Source organism: Arvicola amphibius, chromosome X, assembly GCF_903992535.2.
Source record: "Arvicola amphibius chromosome X, mArvAmp1.2, whole genome shotgun sequence".
NCBI classification, from domain to species: Eukaryota; Metazoa; Chordata; class Mammalia; order Rodentia; family Cricetidae; genus Arvicola; species Arvicola amphibius.
Genome location: NC_052065.1, coordinates 126,457,021 through 126,481,945, shown reverse-complemented (window position 1 = coordinate 126,481,945; position 24,925 = coordinate 126,457,021). Strand labels below are relative to the sequence as shown.

Sequence of the window (24,925 nt, the reverse complement as noted above, 5' to 3'; positions counted from 1 at the left end):
GTTATCATGTTATAAAAACACAGAACCAACGAAGTAGAGATATAGTCCAATCTCCCTTACTAATAAAAACAAAAAAATTTTCACAAGGTCACTCTAAAAAAGTTGACATTGTCTTGGAGATATAGGAATTGTTCAATATACAAAGATAAATAAACATTATCCACCACATAAATAGACTCAAGGACAGAAACCATATGATAACCTCATTATATGCAAATAAAAACAGGTTTTTGAAAAAAATGAGTATTTTCATAAAATTAAACATTCCTCCATGTAAAACTTTTTAGAGAATCTAGAAATGCAGTAGACAAATCTCAATGTGATAAAAGTAATAACCAGTAAGCTCAGAGTCAGCATTATGCAAAATAGAAGGAAGAATGAAACATTTCTTACTATATTTTGAAATAAATCAAGAATGTCTACTCTCTCCATCCTTTTAAACATAGTTCTTAAACTCTTGGCTGTATCATCAGGATATGAATAAAATATATATAAGAACGGGAGACATAAAAATACTCTTAGAAATATATAATGTATTTCTATATATAAAAGATTCTGAAGTCACCACCAAAATTCTCCTAAAACTGATGAACACATTCAGCTAAGTAGCATAATGACACAATTTACACATAAAAGTTATTAGCTATACCATATACTATCAAAAAGAATACTGAGAAAGAAGTCATGGAAATAATTGCATTCACAATACCTTCAAAACTGAAATATCATATTATAAATTTTTTTTTTTTGGTTTTTCAAGACAGGGTTTCTCTGCAGCTTTTTTAGAGCCTGTCCTGGACCTAGCTCTTGTAGACCAGGCTGGCCTCGAACTCACAGAGATTTAAGAAAGAAAATGAAAAACTCTGCAATGAAAACTCTAAGAGTAAAAACAGGGCTAAAGGTATCACTGAATCTGATTTCAAGGTATTCTATGCAGTTATAGTAATAAAAACAATATGGTGTTTGCATAAAAACAAATGCTTTAATCAATAAACTAGACCTGAGGACCCAGATAAAATTATGCTCATGCTACAACCTTATTTTTATCAAAGAAGCCAACAATACACTATTTAGAAAATATGGCATCTTCAACAAATGGTGGTGACTAAACTGAATAGCTACATGTGGAAAAATTAAGCCAATACCTTCCTGCAATTCTGAACAATGCTTAACTCCAAAGAGATCAAGGACCTCATCTTAGGAATTAATACCCTGACTCTTTTGAAGAGAATATAGGAAGTACTTCAATACACTGGCAGAGAAAACAATATGATGAACAGGGCCTCTGGTAGCACGGACATTAAGAACAAAAGAAATGAGGATAAAGCTTCATGAAACTAACATGCTTTGGGCAGCAAATAAAAGTATAAATCTGGCAAAATGAAAGTCTACAGAATAGGAAAAATATAAAAACTTAAAGGACACTATCTAAACATTTGACAAGTAGTTGTTTTATAGATCATATGAAAACATTTAATAATTAAACACCCACCCACCCTAAAAATAGTTAAAAATTGAAGGATTTAACTACATAGAGATTTCTCAAAAGAGTAAACTCAAAGAACTGAAAATTTGATTTTTTTCAGACTCCATAACAAAATATGCATCCAGAACTAATGGGAGACCACCAAGTCCACTTGGAATGGGACTGATGGAACATGCGACCAAATCGGACTCTCTGAAAGTGGCTGATGGTGGAGGCTGACCGAGGAGCCAAGGACAATGGCGATGGGCTTGGTCTCTACGACATGGACGGGCTCTGTGTGAGCCTTGTCAGTTTGGTTGCTCACCTTCCTGGACCTGGAGGGAGTTGGGAGGACCTTGGACTCAACATAGTGTAGAGAACCCTGATGGCTCTTTGGCCTGGAGAGGGAGGGAGTGGGGGTATGGGTGGAGGGGAGGGGAGGGAAGGGGGAGGAGGAGGGGAGGAGATGGCAATTTTTAATAAAAATAAATAAACTGGAAACAAAAAAATTCGGTACTCCAAAACATTTTTTTTTACAATAGTTTCCATCGAAGAAGAAAATAGAACGAATCACAATTACACATAAAGCTTCAGCAGTAATCTGGGGAGAATGTAAGAACTCATGGTGTTCTTCAGGTATTTTTTCCTTTCACACTGGAGAAGGGACCAAGAATGTACACAGCTACATAGTGCCCAAGAACGGAGTACTTGGGACGCTCTTTCCCTCAGTGAAGACATGGCTTTCTGCAGGCGGCATCAAGTATCAAACCATTTGCTTCTCTTCATCAGGGATGCCCCTTTAGAAGTCCCCAACAATTTCTGCTTATACCGTTCTACCAGTTGGTTGAAGTGGGATTCTGCCTTACTTTCCTTAGCTTTTTTCCTTAGGCACTTGCAGGGAAGAAAGTAACTGCTGCTGCTTCTGCTTCCAGTGGCTTGTCTGGGGATTTGGCTACTTAGGAGGAAGGGATTTCACTTTGCGTTTGTCCTGCAACCTAATTTTGGGCCCTTGGTATGAAGGAAGCGCCAGGACCTTTCTTCTCTTTTTCCCATCAGGCAGCTCCACCTGCTCCACTTCAGCCTTGGTCTGAAACCCTGTCCACCACGTAGGGCGCCCTTTCCCTTTCTGCTCTCCAGAAGCCTGACTTTGATCCTTTGTAGGGGCTCACTGCTTTCTGTTGCTTGTCTTTTCCAAGTTCTTTTTGCTCCTTTTGGGGCTTACTGGTTACAGGCTTAGATTCCATTTTTTTGCAGGCTGCTTTGGATCCTCAGCTCCTTTACTTTAAGTTTCCTTCGATCTTCTAACAAGAACTCCACTATTGGTCTCTTCTGATACCCAAATATTTCTGGGTTGTTGATATGGCAGAGGGCTCTGAGGGTATGCTCATGCATAGCCCAGGGACTGACCCTTCATTTTTCATGAACTGGTTTAAGGTCCCGCATCACTCTACACTCATTGATGCACATGCCCTTCTCGCCTCTAGTGGCACTCAGCAGCAGCTTCCTCAGCTGGTTGTCATCCACGGCCTTTGGCCGATTGCGCAGGCAAAGTCTGGTCTGAGAGACAAAGATATTCTGGTTCTTGAGTTTCTGATGTTTCAGTAGCTGAAACTGCTCTCATTTGGCCATATCTGCAGCAGTCACACCCTCGGCAGCCTTCGTCCCAACCCTGATCAAGCCTTCTCAGGCCAGATAGAGGTTCCAGGTTCCAGTTGGCTTCTTCACCTTCTTTGTCTGGAGCTTTGCTGCCTCATCACGGGTCACAGCCAAGTCAATCTTGAGCAGCCTGCCATCCAGTTTAAGCCCACCACCCTCGGCCTCTGGAGAGGCAGCTGCAAGGCATTTCTGAGGTGCTTCCTGAGATATGAATTGTGCGAATGCACAACCTTTAGAAGGCTCTGTGTCTGGATGCAAGACAATCCAGACATACTTCAGATCACAAATTGCTGGAAGACCTCCAGCAATTAAAATTTTAATTAAAAATTAAATTAAATTAAAAATTAAAAAATTGATGTCTAATGTCCATATATATACATATGTGTGTGTGTGTGTGTGTAATAGATTTCAGCTGCAAATAAAAATTAAATTAGGAAATTGACAAGTTAATGGGTGGATCTAAATAATTACATCATGTGAGAAAACCAGACCCAGAAAAACAAATGTCCTTTATCCTTTCTCATATGTTGATGCTAGGTATAAACTTTTAGATATATGTATATGTTAAATTGAAGTACTCATCATAGTACACTGAAGACTTTTGAAAATGACATATGCAACTGCTACTATATAAATTTCTTAAAATATACATTTGTAGAAAAAAATGTTTGAATTGAGTTACCTTGTTACACAGGAACAATTCTTACCTAAATAACACAAAATATTGAATAAAATGCCCAGTGTCAGATATGAGTTATTTCTTCTAAGGTTTTAGATCTTGGGATGAGAATGAGACCCAAATATTATATTTTCTTTGCTCTTGGAACTCTCAGAGATCTGTTGAAGATAAACTATTGCTTAAAATATTATGTATGTGAATAATAGGGCATAAAACATTAAGCTGATAGAAACATTAAAGCTTCATCCCTGATAGCTTTCATAGTGCTCGAAGTTTCGATTCATGCTACAAGGAGATAAGAGTCATCAAGTCTTAACCATTCCATAAACCCTGTGAGATATGATAATGATTGGCATGCCAGAATATGTTCACTGTTGTGATGCTGGCATGAATATTATGGGAGTCACCAATCACTTTTTTCTGTTGTTTAAAGTCCACTTCACAAGATAGAATCCAAGGATGGAACTGGTAACTGGACCAAAATCTCATAGCTTATTAGATCACAAGTACGATGTGAGATCCTTGTTTTATTATTCTCCTCAAAGAATTTAGGAAGTTCTTGTCTTTGTACACATAAATTATTGAATCTTTCAATCTTCATAAATTTTTGGAGTAGATAGCTATTAACATAGACACCTATAACCAGTGAACATGAGTAAAACTAGAGAATGTATAATGCTCAGCTCTAAATGGAACATCTTCATCATGCATTGTCTTGTAGTTAATGTTCAGGAATCATCATTTAAGAGGGGGAAGAAGAATTGCAGGAACCAGAGGGAGCAAGTGTCTGAGGCATGATTTCTATTAAATTAGTCCTTTCAAAGTAGAGAATAAAAAGACATTCTAAAGTATATACTCCAGATTATAAGTTCAAATAACTGATTTTTTACTTCTCCCATTGCATTTACACTGAATTAAGATTAAAAACTGAATAAATTCAAACATGAAAAGCGAGTATAGTTAGTTAAAATTTGTATAACTGTACTGATTATACTACCATAGAACACTCAATTGTTTTGAACTCTTTTGTCTTCAAGAAAATGTAGCAAAGATTAAATATTTTAGATGCAAATTTTCAATCAGGCATGACAAAATGTTATAAAACAGTAAAATCTACTGGAACCCTTACCTTCTCTGTTCTCCAGGTGTCTACAATTTCTGATTGCTAGCTTAAACTAAAACAAAACAAAAGAAAACAAAAACAAAACTTAGCCAGTTATTAAGGTATTCCAAGCTGTTTATTAGCACTCTAGACCAACACTATTTCATATAAACACATATATCAATCAAGTTTATTTAACATTGACTTGGTGCTCAAAAACATACAGTAGAATACAATATAATTCTATTTATTTCTCAAAAACCCATTATAAATTTACTTCAACTCAAACTTGGTCAATATTGGAAAGACATAGTGGAGACTGGGGTAATTGCTTGACAATTCAATTGGATTTTAGATAACTATAGATTCCCATATGCTTTATAGAAGGCAAAGAAAAAGGTTGATATATCTCTGTGGTTTACAGCAATATCAGTTTGAAGAGAATAGAATAAATTCATCACAACAGTAATATCTTTAAATGAAAATAATGTGGTCAGAAATTTAGTGAGGTTACATGTGAAACTTCATGAAAGATCCAGGCTCCTCCATGATAACTGTGCTATGTTATTCAATTTATATCACTACTTTATGCTTCATTAATTTATCACTAAGAGCAAAGAAAATAACACAATTGTTCACTATTATTTTAATGTTTCAGTAAAATATGTTTAATATGTTGCAGGATATAACATTAATGCTTATTTCAATTGAATTTAGTCGTGAAATGAACCATTCATTACAACACTGTTTGACCAATAGCTTAAGTGTATTTCTATATACCTCATATTTTCAATTAACACATTTTTATTAATCTGTGTATTGTTACAAGGCTGTAGCTTATGGATAAGATGCTGGAGTCTGTCTCCTTTGGCAGCTACATACCATCTTCTTGACTCTGCCTACTCTCTCTATATATCACGGTTCAGATTTCCCATCAGGCTTTACTCTGCCAAGCCATTGCCGAAACAACTTTTATTCATCAACCATTAGAAGCAACATATAATACAGAAGGACATCCCACGTAGTCTTTCCTTTTCTGTCTAATTAAAAAGGAAGGTTTTAACTTTAATATAATAAAATTACATATAAAAACATTTATTAAACAAGAATTATAGTTACAATATTTAGTCCATTTACATTTGGAAAATTAAGAAAAATCTATCCTATTTTTGTTAGTCTAAAGTTTTATATATAATTTATTTTTTATCATCTCTATGGAAATTTTTAACTATATGTCTTCTACTCTCCAAAAACCCAGAAGGATATAGTATTACTTAATTAAACAGGAAGTACATTGTAAGCAACTTCCAAAGTTCTAGAAATGACAGGGACATCTCGCTTCCTGGACAGTCACCCAAAGTTCTTCTGTAATGTCAGGGCATCCATCTTCAGACTATAGGCCTATAGTATGTGGCAGACTTTTTCATCAAGCAGGAAACTTGAATATCTGTTCTGCCTTATACTGTCAAAGTTCATCAGTTGCTTATTTCTGTGTCCCGCAGAAGATCTGGCAGTTTCTTCTGTGAAGCATGAACACTGAAGGACCATTCTATTTTTTGGAATGTTTAGCAGTCATTTTTTGTGGGTATTGCATATCCAGTTCATACAACATACCACCAAGCCGTCCAGGTAAGAGCAGACATGTCTCATTGTCCATAAAAGTATAAGTTCTTAAAAATTCAAAATACCATATTTCATAGGTCTTTGAAAGGGCTGAAAAATACCTATCAATCTGAAATATATCTCTACACATCTAGAAAACTTAACTAACATGACTACAGTTTGACTTTAATAGATGACTATTTGTTGGGCCAAAATTATGTCAGAGCCTGTACCTCAAGGTCTATAGGACAGAAAAAAAAAACCCAGTTTGAGTACTTCAAGGCCTAAAGGAGAGAGAAAAGCCTGGCTTGAGTTTGAGGGAGGATGAGACAGAAAAATTTAGGTAGATGTCCCTCCAGTCAGAAGGTGGGTTTGGCTGCCTCTCCTTGGATGAAGGTACCCCCACATCACATCATGTCACTTAAGTTATATAAACTGACACTCACAGTAATAAACTGACTTCCTGCTTGAATCAACTCCCTATTGCTTCTGATGTACTGAATCATGGGGTTGTGGAATGGGCAGATAGCACACTCACCTTTCTCTGGAGAATAAGGAAGCCTTGCAATGACTAGGGGAATACGGAGGTTTGAGAAGTCTGGCAAACTGGAGGTTCAAAAAATCCAGAAACTATTAATACACAATTTTAAATTATACATTACATTTTTAAATGAGATGAACAAACATATAATACCTTAAACAAGAGAAGAAATATACATATAACAAAATTGTCCTTAAATTTGTATCAATAAACCAAATGAAAGTTTCATTTCTATATCATAGCCTGCTTTAAATATTTTTTAAAAATATTATAAACTATCATTTTGAGAATTTGGGCATCATTTTCTCCAAAAGGCTTCCTCCTGTTTGCTAGGTAAAATATATTTAGAGTTCACTGAAACCTTTCAAGAGTCTTGGTCCATCGAAACACATTAGCCTGGAAGGAATACACAGACTCTCATTTCTTGTTAAACAAAAGCAGAACCTTTTTTTTCCAAAGTAACATATCCTTAGACTCAAATTTTGAAGTCAAGATACCTTTGTTTGTTTAGCTTAGCAGCCCTGAGAAACAAATATCCTTTTGTGTCCAAAAAAATTCAAAGAAAACAGAATAATATGTATAATCAACACTCTGTATATTTTCCATTTTAAGTGGCTTATTTTTCTTTACTCCTTTAATCTATGACTGCATTCTTTTCTATTTTACTCTCTTTAAAGACTTTGCTTTATTTTTCAAACATTTACTACTTTTTATAGCTGTGTATACTCTTTTTCATCTCTCTCCTAAGAATACATATATTTTTTTAAACACACTGAGTCTCCTTGAGAGGTTTTTTATATGTAAATATATGTAAGGGAGCATTTTAAAATGGTTAGGAGTGTGATGCAGCAGCCCTGAATGCTGGACTACCTTTCTTTGCAGATGTACATTTACCCCCAGTGCTGGTACTGCTGGGTGGGAGCCATGCTCACCACCTCAACTCTGGGAATTACGATGAAGCATATAAATCCTTTTTGTCTGAATAAAAGCTAAATCTGCTTCGCAGCCAGTTGTGTGTCCTGGAAATGTTTCAGTGTATGGCAGCTGGAATCTGCCATGCTTTCCTGCCTTTGCACACCTAGGAGACCCAATCCAGCTTCTTTCTGGGGCAGGGGTGCTGAGCAGGAGGCATGCTCTCAGCTACTTTCCGTTAACCCCCAGTGGGCATTCAAGCACCTGGATCTGAATTGTTTTCTAGTTTCGGTCTCTTCTTCATGACTTTTTGAGGAAGTTAGTTCAAGTTCATCCAAACTGCTACAATGTGCAAAAAAAGACCACAACAAGAATTCCAATGCCTCTTGAAATTTAAGTTTAGAAAAAAAATCATTTTTGCTAGTTTGTTAGCAAGTACAATCTATATACCACATTAGCACAAAACAAAGATTTGTGAGTAAACAATCTCTTTTGATGTTAGAAACTAAAGATGTGCTTTGAAATTATTGAAATAATATTAGTGGACTGATGGAGTGGGGGATTATCTTCTACTGAATTAGAAAGTAACATGAAAACAAAGCAAGAGAAACTGAATGTATAGATGTTTCTAAAAATTTAGTGTTTTATGGAACATAACAGTGAAAAAAAAAGGAAGGAGAAAAAATTGTGCTAAAAATGGCATTTGCAATTGTACAGAAGAAAGGGAAATGTCCTTTGAGGGTAAAGGAAAGAGATTGTGGATAGTTACAAGTGACATGTTGAAAGCATGTGAGATATTATGAGATACTCTCACTAAATTCTTTTCTTAGTGAAAGAGGAACTATGCTTATGTTAGAGATGATTTTAGAGGTTATGAATTTATAGTGATGAAGATGTGCATTGAAGCATACCCTTCAGCAGCATTATTCAATGTAAAGTTATAAACGATAAATTTCAATAGTTTAATAGAATCAGAGATGACATGTTTCAGTATAATTGTGAATAAAGGACAAAGAGGACAAAGGACTTCAATGGCTAAAAGAAAGAGAAAACACTTTTAAAAGACAGACAATCAGGTATAATTTTTATTTTAAGTTAAATGCATATTGATTGATGAATTAATACATACTGAGAGGTGTCTAGAAAGAATAAAAACTAGAGGAGAATATAAAAAAATTGGAGTGCTAAAAGTAGAAAAATATTTTGAATACAAAGTATAGTATTATTAGACAATATATGTGATGCAAATGGCTACAAAATGCTTTTAAGAGAAGTGTCATTTGAATACTTATCACTTTGGAATTTATACTTTATTTATTGTGAATTTCATATATCGGTACTATATTTATATAAAGTCTTCTCTCACCTCAACTCTTCATGTGTCCCCTAACCTATTTCAAAGCCATTACTTTTTATTCTTTAATTATTCTTGGTACAATATATGCAAATATAAATGAATAAATATAGAAATACAACTTATAGAGTCCATTTAATATTGCTTTTATGCTGATTTTGGGGATGACAATTTGTTACTGAATGACATCTTAGGGAGCACATTCATGGAACAGTGCACTTCTCCCTCCCTCTGTGCTCAAAACTTGCCATTAGCTTTTCATCTATAATTGGGATCATGTGAGACACAATTATATATCTGGAAATGGTAGTGATAAGGATGTTATTCTATTCCTTAGTTTTCTTCATGTTGTAGCAAAGACAATTCATAATGTACAATTTCCAGCTTTAGAATGAAATACATTTAGTTTCAAAATTCTCACGTGTTGTTCTTTATTAATAACATAAGGATGCTGAGGGAACACATGCCTAACTCCTCTGTTAGTTGTTTGCTTCCAGACATCTTTTTTTTGCCCCATCATTTTCTATTAGCATTTGCCAGATTGCAAATTGTTTATACCTAACTGTTTTTCATATCTCTGGGTGATATGTACATAAAGAATAGACAGCTGTATCAGATTGTATAAATGTATTTACATTAACTGACACATTAAGTCTTATTTTAATCTCTGCTTATTAGAGGAACTATAGCTAAAAGAACAAGTACCAAAAATGATCCTCAAAATTGTTGAAAATAGGATTTCAAATGAATCTACTCACTCTTCCATCTCTACTACTTCAATTGCAAAATGAAATTGACAATCATGATGGTATCATGGACAGTAATTAGCACCCAATAATTATACATCACTAAATTTTTTTCTTTGGCATCCTTGGAAAATTTATTTGTGATAGAATTCTATAATACACACAAGGAGGCAGTCAGTTAGAAAATATATTGGAAAGGATATATGAAAATACAGAGAAGTTGGTTGCTTTCTGTTAGGTTGTTTTGACACAGTGCACATAGATAATGAGAGATGGACTTCTCAACAATTAGTTAATAGTTTATTGAATAAGCTAGAGGGTGTCAATAGTAGAATATAAAAAGACCCAAATTACCTATAACAAGAGGGCAGACAATCAAACAGCAGGCTAAAGAAGTCAGGGTGAGAGTTGTAGAACCCTATAGACTCCAACACAGCTATTCTATGAGGAAGTCATGACCCTGGAAGAAAATAGCTTAGTATCCTGAAAACTTGAAAGACTATATCTAGGTGGCTCTCATGAGGATACTTACCCTACAGTATTCTCAAACACCACAAATAAATAAATATACTAGGGCCAATGTAGATGAAACACCATCTAATGTAATGGGTTGACTGTCTCCTGTTATTCTTGAAGTTATAAAATCCTTTGTCCCCAATACAGAAGAATCTTTAGTACAGGCCACTCATTATTATCTTGTCTATAAAATATATAACTGTAATTAAGTCCTACATAGTATGGGTATGGGAAAAAGTGATAAAGGTAAGAAAATTAAATGGTTTTGTAGATAAAATTATAGTAATGATATGCGATATGCCATTTGGAAGCAGGGACATTCATCAGGTTTGTGTTTTAAGACTGCTTTGTGGGATTAACATTGTTTTGTTTGGATTACAATAAATGTTGAGACAGGGTCTTATGCATCCTAGGCTGACCTCCAATTGATCATGTTGCTGAGGATGACCATTAATTTCTGATTATTGCACATCTATCTATCTGTATTTTGAGATTGCAAACATATGACATCATACTTTGATTATTTAGTGTTGGATGTCAAATTCATTGCCTTCCTTATATATCCTAGGTAAGCATTCCACCAACTGAACCACAGCCACAATACTGATTTGATTACAGTTTTCAATCCATGAAACCTAGCAAGAACTCTAGGAAATATATAGTCTTATAAAATAAATAGTCTTATAGAAAGATGAATTAGCCGGGCGGTGGTGGCGCACGCCTTTAATCCCAACACTCGGGAGGCAGAGGCAGGCGGATCTCTGAGTTCGAGGCCAGCCTGGTCTACAAGAGCTAGCTCCAGGACAGGCTCTAGAAACTTCAGGGAAACCCTGTCTCGAAAAACCAAAAAAAAAAAAAAAAAAAAAGATGAATTAATAAAAGAAATAAAATATACAGAAATAGGTATATGTATTTTTCTGTATCTATACATGCATGCACACACATATACCCCCCTCTCTCATACATATATATACATATATATATGTATGTATGTATATGTATATATGTTTTACTTAATCAAGGAGAAAAATAAAATTATATATTTTATATATGTATATATGTAAAAATATGTATAGATAGAATCATTAGATTAAATAAATTAAAATCTTCTGAGAGATGAATTTGTTTTCTTTCATTGATAAATTATATAAAATAAAAAAATCTAGAAAACTATAGAAGATATGAATATAAGAAGGAATATTGGGTGAAAATAAGATTACAAACAGGAAACTGAAAAAAAGAACATAGTAGCACTAATATAAACAAATATATGTTGCATATATAGGAAAATATCACACTGAGAAACATAATTCTAATTTTATATAAATTTTATATAAATTATATATGCATATATTAAAATAAAATATGAAATGTTAGCAAGTGCTCTGTTTTATTTCCTGAAACCAGCTTTCTCTGTGTAACCTTATGTACCATTATACAAGGAACCCATTTTCCACCTTGTCTGAATGTCAGAGAGTTTTAGATTACTAAAAGTTGTTGACAAAAAGAATGGCTATACATCCTGACCTAGGGTGTAGTTACTTGGTCCTTTTGACATTAAGATAGCCCATTACAGGTAAATCCATTCTACCCTGACCAATGATCAGGATATTCAAGCTTATTTCTGTTCTTTCTTTTGAAATAGGAGGTTTGACATTGGGAGTGGCTGCCTTTAGGATACTTGGTCTAGGGTGGGTTCACTGCCTAAACAACAGAATACTTATGGATTGATGGCTCAAAGTATTGTGAAACAAGTAACTGTTCCATTTGTCCTTTTTATCACATTAAATCAATCTTTTGTCTTCTTCCCCTTGTTGTATTTGGGTATAAAAGTGTATGGAAAATTAAATGCAAGCCGAGTTTAGTATTCACTGAAACTCTCTCCTGGTGCCATCCTTTGGTATTATACAATTAATGGTCATCTTAATTCCCAAGTTACCACCTTACCTATGGAAGAGGCTACAGAATAATCATTTTACAAATCATGGACAAAGATATAATTTTATCCCCTTATTTATTATCTTTATGTTTCCTTGTTGACATATCTACTAATGTGTTTTGCCTCTTCCGAATTGAATTTTACTGTCATTTTTGAACTTCACATGATTATACATTTCATATGTTATACACACACAAACATACATATATACACACACATATATATACATACACATACACACACAAACACACACACACATATATATATATGATCAGTCATTAATCTCAGGTATGTTACATTTTTCTTGTATTTTTTAAAGTATGTATGCTTATTTGTATGTATGTATGTATGTATGTATGCATGTGCCACATATTGCACTGTAATTCTGCAGGTTTTACTTATAAAGTATAATCATTCTTTCTGAATGGATTTTGCATTTGTTGTTATACATGAAAAGTTATTATCATACCCAATGACAAGCAAATTTTCTTTAATGTCTCCTTCTACTAGAACTACTATTATATTCTTGTTTGATATAGTTAGATTCATGATTATTACTTAGGGAATTTTAAATTATGCTCTCTGTGTCAAGATTTCATACTGCTGCATACAACTATCCAATTCTAGCATCATTTGTTAAATTATATTAATTTATTTACTTACTGCCTTTGTAGTTTTGCTAAAAAATATGCTGATTATATTTTTTAGGATCTATCAATTTATTGGCTCTGAAATCTGTTCCATTGATCTCTTTGAATATTATATTCCAATAATGCACTATGCTGAATGGTATGATTTCTTAATAACACAAAGTCACATAGCATCATTTGTTCTTTGTTACAATGAGTGGGGCCACTTGCTTATTACAGCCACCCAGCTTGCTTAACCCCAAAACAACCACACAGAGATTGTATTAATTAAAACACTGTTTGGTCATTAGCTCTAACTTCTTATTGGCTAAATCTTACATATTAGTTTAACTAATCTCCATTAATCTGTGTATTGCCATGTGGCTGTGGCTTACCGGCAAGTTTCTAACCAGCATAGGTCTGAGGTGGAGGATCCATGGCTTCTCTGTCACTCTGCTTTCTTCCTCCTAGCATTCAGTTGTCTTCTCCACCTACCTAAGTTCTGCCCTATTAGGCCCAAAGCAGTTTATTCATTAGACAATGAATGCAACACATGAACAGAAGAACCTCCTACACCAGTTCTTAGCTTTTCTCATTGTGTCAGATATTTTAGATCTTTTATTATCCATAAAATATTTAGATTCAAGTTTTCAATGACCAAAAACCCACGTTGTCAAGTTTTAATAGATATTATATTAAGTCTTTGGATCAAGGTGGTAAGACCTTGCATACACTAGTGATGTAGGATTCCCCTCTGTATTCTATAGATATGTTTTATTACCATTGGTTAATGAATAAAACTTGTTTTGCCCATGACTTAGAAGAGCAATGCCAGGGAGGAAATCCAAACAAATATATAGACAGCATAGGTATATTCTAGGAGATGTCAAGCGATGCTGAAGGAGAAAGACTAGGAAACTTTCTAGTATGCCACAGCCTCTCAGCAATACACAGACTAATAAAAATAGTTTAATTCAAGATTTAATAGTTGGGGCTATCTCTGTCCCAACATTGTTGTAATTAATACAGTTTCTCTGTCACTATTTGGGTCTAAGAAGTTGGGAAACAAACAGTCTCTACCTACACACTATGAATATATATGCCATATTACCAAACTTTATTGGGATCCACAAATCTTAGTTTCAGACCAGTATATGGTGCTTGTACAACAGATTCCATAAGACAAAGAAAACAGGGACATTTTTCATTTGGCAAGAACTGGGGAGCTTTGGGACAGTGCAGATTACTGCTGTAGCGGTATGGACAGCAAAACCTCTTCTTTCTTGAATATTGATAATTCTCGGTAAATTTTAGTGTCAGTTTTTCAGTCATGCATGAGACAGATGTGTTCATTCCCAGAAATCCCATTTTTTTCTACAACATTTTCCCCTAAAGTTCCTTGAGAGCGGATGCTTTTCAGATTTCTTGTCTGGGGATGCCAGCTGTCACTCCAGAACATGGGAGCTGTTCTGTTTCAGTGATTACAGGAGCAGAGGCAATTCACCCCATCTCTGTAGATATGTGTTTTTTTTTAATTTTAAATGATACTACTGTTATTGAAAATGTGTGACTTTGTTTATCACCTTGTAGTTTTGTAATGACAGGATGTACCTGGCTTGATATTTGGCCAAGCTAGCAAAATAATAAATATTGCTTTAGTTTAAAAGATGCTTTTATGTAAAAGTTGTGAAAAAATAGCCCCATAATTGGAGTATTTGGTTTTGCTTGAGGTTAACATTGGAGGGTGGGGAAAACATGTTAGTTCATGTGGGAAAATGTAATTGTTTTTGAACTATAAAGACAACTTGAACTATCTGGAGGCAGCCACTTGGGTGAAACTCATCTGGTGATAGGTCACTACTGAATTTCCTCACACCAATGCTCCTCCCCCACCTCAGGACATAAACCCAGGTTCAACTGGCTACAATGTGTGTACACAGGTGGCAACCATCTTATTGACATCAGGCCTATGGCCTTTGCTAGGCTGTGCACCCCAGTGTGCTCAGTAAAGTCAGAGGCTGCTGTTCCTAGACCAATTACTAGGAGCTTGCAGAGAGCAGAGGCTGGGCTGCACTTTGGCTTTTCCAAGTTCTGGAGCAGTCCACATGACTATGCCACCAGCATTAAGGAGGGAGTGGAATATTTAAACTATCTACGAACTCTAAAAATCTCTTCATTTGTTTCTGTTCCACTCCAGCTCCTCTTGCTTTCAGAATATACTCAAGCAAATGTACAGATAGATGTCTGGTATTTTTCCCGTATCTGCAATTATTTAATTACAAATCTTTTACTCCAGATATCTTTGTACTGTCTTCCTACATTAATTATCTATATCTATTTGAGCATTCACGTTTTAATTTTATACCAGCAGTGTGCACCACATGTTCCCTATTGCCACTGGCCACACACATGGGACACAGCTGTTGTAGCCACACACTGGGGCAACATCTGTCAGGTCCAAATTCCACTGGATTTGTGCATTGTAGGGTAAGGTCATATGGATAAGAAAAAATAGTTTTTTATTTTAATTGTACCTGTTCATTGCTGGTATATATGAAATAAATTTATTCCTATATATTAAACATTATATCTCAAAACCTCAATATCATTACTCATTGATTGAAATAATTCATTTTTTAAATTCTGGTTTTTGGATTTTAAACATAGACATGTATATTATAGATATACATGTATATTGTTTCTCCTGTTTAATCAGTATTATTTATATCAGTATGCTTTTATTGCCTTTAGCTAGGACCTCCAAAGTAATATTTAGAAAGATTGATAGAATATACATCTTTGATTTATTGCTGATGTTAGTGGGAATGATTCTTCTTTTTAACAATTATGATTTTATCTATAAAGTTTTAAATAAGTTTTATCATATTGAGTGAATTATCACATTTTCTATTTTTCTGGAAGTGTTTGTTCTTTTTTTTAAATAATAAAATCTAGAGACAATTTTAAGAACAGTTTTGAAAAAAAGAGTAAACACTAGGGAACACAGTCATATTTATAAATTAGCACAATATTCCACACCATATCCACTGTTCTTTGGACAATCATTTCACATTTAAAATGACACATTGATTTTATTCACTACAAAACTGAAGTGAATGTTACAACTTACAAAAGTATATAATTTTTTCAGCACTCAAAGTATTCTAAAGTATCCTTCAAGAGCTTGATTTTCATTCTCTCTTTCTTCCCCCCAAATCCTTTGAATTCTCCCACATATTATAATTGAATAATACCACAGACTATCTTTCTGCACTTTCAAAGCCACAGTTTTGATATAATCTATTAAGTAAATTATTGACATGTGCTATCATACATTATACTTCTAAAGCCCTATTTATTTAATGACAATGACTCTAAGTATAGAAGAAAAAGTACAAGTCATAAGAAAACATAAATATTTACTTAATATACCAACATATTAATAATGCTGATAACTTTACACATTAATTTTCTTTTAATTGTCATGGGAACAGAGTATTGTATAAGAAAGTATAAGAAAATTGTGCCTCAAAAATGCTAAATAATTGAACCAAGTAGTGTAAGCACTAGATTTTAACTGCTATCGATGAGTTTAATAATATTCCTTGCTATATTTATTTATTTATTGTAACAGTGATTTATTTATATGTCTCTTTATTCAGAGATAATATGAAAGGTTTATTCATCATATTCTTTATTATTATTGTTGTTATTTTATTACTTTAAAAAATACCATTCCAAATTCCCACTTCCTTCCCTCCTCTAACTCACCTCCCACTCCCTTCATACACCTTTCCCCTCACCAACTCCAATCTTAAGAGAGGGCAAGTCACCCTGCCCTGTGGAAAGTCTAAAGCCCTCCTCACTACATCCAGGATGAGCAAGGTATATATCCAAAGAGAAAAGGATTCCCCAAAAGCCAGTACATGTAGTAGAGACAAATCCCAGTGTCATTGGCCCCTTAGTCTTTCCAATTTGTCAACCACATTCAGAGGGACTAGTATGATCTCATTATGGTTCTTTCCCAGTCCATCTGGAGTTGGTGAGTTCTTATTAGCTCTGGCACATTGTCTCAGTGGGTGAACCCTTCATGGTCTTGACTTCCTTGTCCATACTATACCTCCTTCCACTCTTCAACTGGACCTTGGGAGCTCAGGCCAGTGCTTGGATGTTGGTCTCTGCCTCTGCTTCCATCTGTTGTTGGACGAAGTTTCTATGGTGACATTTAAGATAATCATCAGTCTGACTATAGGGCAAGACCAGTTCAGGCACCCTCTCCTCTATTGCTTAGGGTCTTAGCTGGGGTCATCATTGTGGATTCCTGGGACTTTTTCTAGAGCCAGGTTTCTTGCTAACCCCAAAATGGCTCCCTCAATCAAGATATCTCTTCCCTTGTTCTCATATCTGTCATTCCTCCATCTTAACTATCCCATTCCCTCAAGCTCTGCCAACCTTCTACTTCTCTCTCCCCTCCTTTTCCACTTCTCCCCTTCCTTCTACCCTCTGCCCCCAGGCTCCAAAATTTTTTCAGGAGATCTTGTCTGTTTCCAATTTCCAGGAGGATCTATATATGTTTTTCTTTAGGTTCACCTTATTACTTAGTTTCTCTAGGATCATGAACTATAGGCTCAATGTCCTTTGTATAAGGCTAGTATTTACTAATGAGTAAGTACATACCATATTCATATTTTTGTGTCTGGGTTATCTCACTCAGATAGTTTTTTTCTAATTACATCCATTTGCACACAAATTTCAAGATGTCATTTTTTAACCACTGAGTAGTACTCTAATGTGTAGATGTGCCACACTTTCTTTATCCATTCTTCAATTAAGGGGCATCTAGGTTTTTTTTCAGGTTCTGGATATTACAAATAATGCTGCTATGAACATAGTTGAACAAATGCTTTTGTAGTATGATTGAGCATCTTTTGGGTATATTTCCAAGAGTGGTATTGCTGGATCCTGATGTAGGTTACCTCCTAATTTTCTGAGAAACTGTCATACTGATTTTCAAAGTACTTGCACAAGTTTGCATTACCACCAGCAATGGATGAGTGTTCCCATTGCTCCACATCCTCTCCAGCATAAGCTGTCATTAGAGTTTTTGATTTTAGCCATTCTAACAGGTGTAAGATTTTATCTCAATGTTGTTTTGATTTGTGTTTCCCTGATAGCTAAGAAAATTGAACATGTCCTTAAGTATCTTTTGACCATTTGAAAATCTTCTGTTTAGAAATCTGTTTAGTTCAGTACACCATTTTTAATTAGGCAATTTAGAAATTTAATGTCTAGTTTCTTGAATTATTTATATATTTTGGAGATCAGTCCTTTGCCTGATGTGGGGTTGGTGAAGACCTTATTCCATTCAGTAGGCTGCCTTTTTTGTCTTACTCATTCTGTTGTTTGTTTTACAGAAGCTTTTCAGTTCCAGGAGGTCTTATTTATTTATTGTTTTTTTTTTATTGCCTGTGCTTCTAGGGTTATACTTAGGAAGTGGTCTCCTCTGCCCATGCACTGAAGGCTACTTTCCACTTTCTACTCTATCAAGTTCAGTGTGGTCAGATTTATACTGAGGTATTTAATTCATTTGGACTTGAGTTTTGCGCATGGTGATAGATAGTGATAGATATGGATCTATTTTCATTCTTCTACATGTTGACATCCAGTTAGGCCAGCACCATTTGTTGAAGATGCTACATATTTTTTCCAATGTAAATTTTTAGCTTCTTTGTCGAAAATCAGGTGTTCATAGGTGTGTGGATTAATATCTGCATCTTCAATTTGATTCCATTGGTCAGCATCTCTGTTTTTTATGCAAAGCTGTTTTCTTTACTGTAGCTCTCTAACAGGGCTTGATGTCAGGGATGGTAATGCCTCTGGAAGTTCCTTTATTGTATAGGATTGTTTTGACTATCCTGGGTTCTTTGTTTTTCCATATGAAGTTGTTTATTTTTCTCTCAAGGGTTGTAAAGAATTGTGTTGGGATTATGATGGGGATTGCATTGAACCTGTAGAATGCTTTTGGTAGGATTGCCATTTTTAATATGTTGATCCTACCTATCCAAGAGCATGGGAGATCCTTCCAATTTCTGGTATCTTCTTCAATTTCTTACTTCAAAGACTTAAAGTTCTTGTCAAATAGGTCTTTCACTTCCTTGGTTAGTGTTATCCCAAGAAACTTTATGTTCTTTTTAGCTATTGTTAGCTATTGTTAAAAGTAATGTTTTTCTGATTTCCCTTTCAGCTTCTTTATAATTTGTGTATAGGAGGGCTACTGATTTTTTTTTAGTTGATATTGTATCCTGCCACATCACTGAAGTTATTTATTATCTGTAGGAGTTCTCTGGCAAAGTTTTTGGGATTATTTATGTACAATATCATATCATCTGTAAGTAAGGAAAGTTTGACATCTTCCTTTCCAATTTGAATTCTCTTTATCTCTTTATGTTGTCTTATTGCTATTGCAAGAAATTCAAGTGCAATGTTGAAGAAATATGGAGAGAATGGGCAGCCTTGTCTTGTTCCTGATTTTAGTGGAATTGTTTTGAGTTTCTCCTCATTTAATTTGATGTTAGCTGTCAGCTTGCTGTATATTGCTTTTATTATATTTAGATATAATCCTTTTATTCCTAATCTCTCCAATACCTTTATGATGAAGGGATTCTGAATTTTGTCAATTGCTCTTTTGGCATCTAATGAAATAATCATATGTTCTTTCTTTCAGTTTATTTATATGATGTATTACATTGATAAATTTTCATAGGTTGAACCAACCTTGCATCTCTGGGATGAAGAATAACTGATCTTAATGGATGATTTTTTTTTGATGTGTTCTTAGATTCGGTTTGCCAGTATTTTATTGAGAATTTTTTATTGATGTTCATGAGTGATATTGGTCTGTAATTATATATCTTGGTTGAGAGTCTGTGTGGTTTTGGTATCAGGGTAACTATAGCTTCATAAAAAGAGTTTGGAAATGACCCTTCTGTTTCTATTACGTGGAACCCTTTGAGGCTTATAGGTATTAGCTCTTCTTGGAAGTTCTCATAGAATTCTACACTAAAACAATTAGACCCTTGGATTTTATTGGTTGAGAGGTTTTTTTTTGATGAGGTTAATATATTTAGCTGGTTTTGGAGTTGGACAATGGCTCTGTACTTCTCTAAATCCAAGCTTGTTGTTAAAAGGAACATTCCTAGTTTCTGTCTCATACCAGGAGCCATCTGGTATGGAACAGAAGAAAGACTTTAGAAAAATAATTTACTTTCTCCATGCCTATTTTGTCTATATTGTATTCTTTATTGAATGTAAGTTTATATGAATGATGTTTAAGTTTTCCACAATGAACAGTAGATTTTCCTACAGATCCTTTTCCTGCAGTAATCTTTGAAGGATGAAGATGGAGGCCCACAGCACCAACTCTACCTAGTTGAGATGACATCATGATGTTTACAGTGCTACTATAAGACCTCTTTTTGGGTTCCAGCTGCTAAAATGGTATACCTGCTCATGATGTTCTTGCCAGAACTCCAAATAAAAACTTCAAACAAACAAACAAAACACAAAAAACAAACAAAAATATTTTCAAGTGCTCAGAAATTGTTTGCAACTATACTAGACAGTAATTTTGAAACTTAACCATTACTTTATTTTTGCAGTATCCCATTAAGAAGAGAATATCACCATCATGACAGCAGGAAGCATTTCTAGAAGACAACACCCCTTATCCCAAAAATGTTTGTCCTTAGGGTTGGGAACACTGTTTAGGGGTTGCTGATTATTACTTGTACTAGACAGAGGGTTGGGGTAAAAACTATGTTTGTTCAAAAAAGGGATAATAATAATGGGTAGTAGAGTGAATACTTATGAGCTATTATTTATGGATAATTTACATTGGTATAGTTTTATATATTGATACAAGTTCAAATTATATGTTATTTTTATTTACATTATTTGTACACCTATGCAAAGTTATTCTGTCAGTTTGCATATATGCATGTTTCTAACTCTGTTTAGGACATTTTGTATATTAAAAAAACTTTTAGGATATATTTTCATATTGCATTATATATTACTCCTACCCCTGATGAAGATACTTATAGATTGTTTACATTTTGAGATCATTGTCCTCATTTGTTGCACATTTGTTTACAGATTATTTAATATTCTGACATGAAGTTTTAGTCTTTAAGTTATACAAGTATTAATTATTATAGGTAAGTAGTTGTTCATATTTGTTGTAGATCGATTAGGTTCTTTAGATAGAGATTGTATTCTGTCTAGATAGGTAATCTTCCACTACTTCAAGGATCTGTAGAACATTGCATTTAAATAACTTCCGTTTCTGTTGACATGAGACATGATTGCTCCTGACAATACCAATCTATTCTTGAGAGAATGATGAGTACCTAAGACACTCCACTTGGTGCTTGTTTTCTTCTCAGCACAACTGTCCTTTGTGCATGGAACTTCCCATGCCCCCACAATTGACAAGGTACATGGTATCCAGAAATTGATAAGCAGGACTGTCAAAACTTGCCAAGACAGGGTAAAACAGTTTTAAAATATTTCCTGCCTCTGAATATGGTCTCTTAGTTACACTAGGCCTTAGCCAAAGTTGGTTGGTTCAATGTTGCAAAATGAGACTTTGGGTGATTGCTTAGGTAGCTAATGTCTCCATCATATATTACTTACTTTGGAAGCTACTTGATTGTATTTCCTGCCTGCTCAAGTAATATTATCTACCTTCTTAGTTCTTCGATGGGGTTGAAGATTAGATAGTTGTAGTTACTGTACTCTCATGATCTAGCTAAGCCATTTCCTATACAAGACTTAGACTCCATAGGATAGAATGTTTATTAAAACATTTAGCATATGTTCCTTTCTTAATATTGTTTATACTAGTTGTAATTCTAATTATACTTGGTATCTGTTCCTAGTTTAGAAATCTCTTATTTAAACAAAAGTGGGAGATTCTGTGGGGGTGCATTCTGATCCTTCAGATAATAGCCTTTAAGATACTAGTCCACTCAGGTGTGGTCTTTTATATGGTAAAAGCAGCTGTAAATGTGCACCCGCTTTCTTGTTTCTGACCCCTGCTTGTAGTTGTTAGACTCTTCCTGTTCGCACAGGGGACTGTTATATAGGACAGTGTTCTGTAAGTTTTCCCCTTAAATAAATAACCCTTTTATTATTCATAATTCTGAACCAGTGTGGGATTGTTTTGTGACTTACATCATCAGTTGTGATAGGCTTAATCATGCGTTTGTTTGGAGAAATTTTGTCTTTGACACTTTAGTTTGGAATGCAGTGGAATGCTTTAAACACTGTATTTTTGGCATGAATATCACCTCAGTTAGAAGGATTCCTGGAAGCAGGAGTTATGACAACTTACTTCTATTTATAATTTCTTGGTCAGACCTCATAAAGTCTCACTTTTTGAGGCATAAAATTTGTCCTAACCTGTGTCTAGAGTATGGAGTCTTGGCCATATTTCATTAAGATCTTTAATGATTAATTCACAGTTTACATTTCTAATCATCAATCAATTAAATTATTTGATTAAAATAATAGGACTACATGTAAAAATATGAAATTAGTTAACATGCCTTACTCTCAAGTTGGATGACTTTTTTAAGTTGAAGTCTTCATGTACCAATTACAGAGTATATAATTAAGAGGTATGTTTCCTACCCAGGTTAACCTATCTTGTAAACAAAGCATAAGTGACACAGTAATAAGACAGAAAATATGCACTGAAAAGAATCTTCTAAGGAACTGATATATTTATATTTTAAAACTTTCCCCTTTGAAATATTATTTATATTATTCATTGAAAATTATGACTGTAAATGTAGTTTTATATAATTGTATCCACAGAATACTAATTTTAAGATACTAGTTAATTTTCCAGAAATCGGAAACCTGATCTGATAACAACCTTTGGTCTTAATCTCACTGGAAGAGAGAGATCTGGGTTGCAAAATACTAAGACAAATTTCTAAATAATAAATAGATATATTTAATATGGAGAACAGCAAATACCCCTCTTAAGAAATCTTTGCATATCCATAGTTTCATTTTGTATGAAAGAGAAACACTTGTTTTCCATTTGTCCAATATTATTTGTTTCAATTTGTTTTCCCTACACTGAAATATGAAAGGAATTAAGTGTGTTCCAACTCCATATTTTTGTCATAATTTCCATTTGTAAGTAAAACTCTCAGGAAGAAAACATTAACTGAGAGACTAGAAAGAATACAATCACATTGTTTGCTCTTTAAATACCAAACATATATTAATCGTCTTTCACTTTCTTTCTCTTTTTCAAATACAAATATTTCAAAGATATAAATTCAGTCCTCTAACACTTGTCAAAATATAACAAATACATTTGAAAAATCCTTTTGAGTTAATTCTGAAACACACAATTCTCTGCTCACCCATCACTTCCATAGGAACATAGTGCCATAGTAACATGGGTGTTCAGCAGAATGGATGCTGAAAACTGTCAAAATGATATCCTCTTGCTTTTACTCTCTGACAAATTTGACAGCTACAATTTCTTACTGCTCCTTTCATTATTTAAGAACAGATATGGACTGGAATAAAATCACCAACCTGCCTGGATGCCTGTGGCACATTCCAAAAATATTTCACCCACCCCTGGGTTCACAAGGAATTGAAAAGAAGAGTTAAAGTTCTGTTGGACTTTCATATGAATGTCTTCTTATACTGTTGCTTTACAAACTACACCTGCAAACTAGCATGACCCCTCTGTCGGAATCAAGATGGAAGTGAGCTATATTTTGTAGGCTTCCATCAGTGAGTCAACCCTCCTATTCTTTTTTTTTTCACTTCACAAGAGTAAATAAGAAAGTGACATATTGCCACTGACCTCGTTATTTTTTTATTCCATAAAACTTCCAAGTAAGAAAGCAACTGTGCATTTATCCACAAGCTATTTTCCAATCCCAGAATGGACAACTTTGATGGTTCCACATTCCTTAATTCATCTCTTTGAAGTCTTATACACTGATGTTCCTCAATTTGTGACTTCATTGCTTTTATTACCACAATTTATATTTAAAATATTAGAAATTAAAATATATTTAATATACCTAACTGACAGAAAACAATTTAGCAACTTATATGCACAGTCATCATGGTTGTATGCTGACTGGGATTGTAACTCACTATAATTGTCCAGCAATGAAAACAAGTACAAGCATATATCTATGTATCTATAAATATACATAGATAAAGATGTATCTGGGGAAATAGCCAAAATTCAAATTATGTTTTTTAAAGGTGTACCAATTTCATAGAATCGTGATATCAAAAGGTGCTAAAGTAAACACTTACCCAGGGGTTGTTTCGTTTTTTTTTCCAAATATGTTTATTAACTAACATCTGACCAGTATGGTACATTTTTTTCTGTGATATTTTAGAGTCAAATGCCAATTTAATTTAATTTGTGCTTTGAATTCTTTTTTCTCTCACAGTAGATACTTAATCACATTATATAAAGCAAAAGATGAAGCGTGATAAATTACATACATAATGTTAACTCTCACAAATTAATTAGTAGTGGTTGATATATCTATCTTTAATAAAATCAAATTTACTATATCTTGAGTCATACCAAGGAATTCTTGGTCACAGATAAGGTATAAAAATCAGTCTAAGCTAAAGCATTTCTTGAGCAAGGAAGTACTTGCTATAAAGTCTCTGGTACTCTAGGGGTATCAGATGCCAATGACAACAATATGGTGATGGAGGAAA

General features: G+C 34.2%; 1 pseudogene; it reads right to left on the bottom strand.

Annotated features, from left to right (window-relative positions):
• Positions 1-2,221: 2,221 nt before the first annotated feature.
• LOC119804490 overlaps positions 2,222-24,925 on the bottom strand; it is a 33,730-nt pseudogene continuing 11,026 nt past the window's right edge.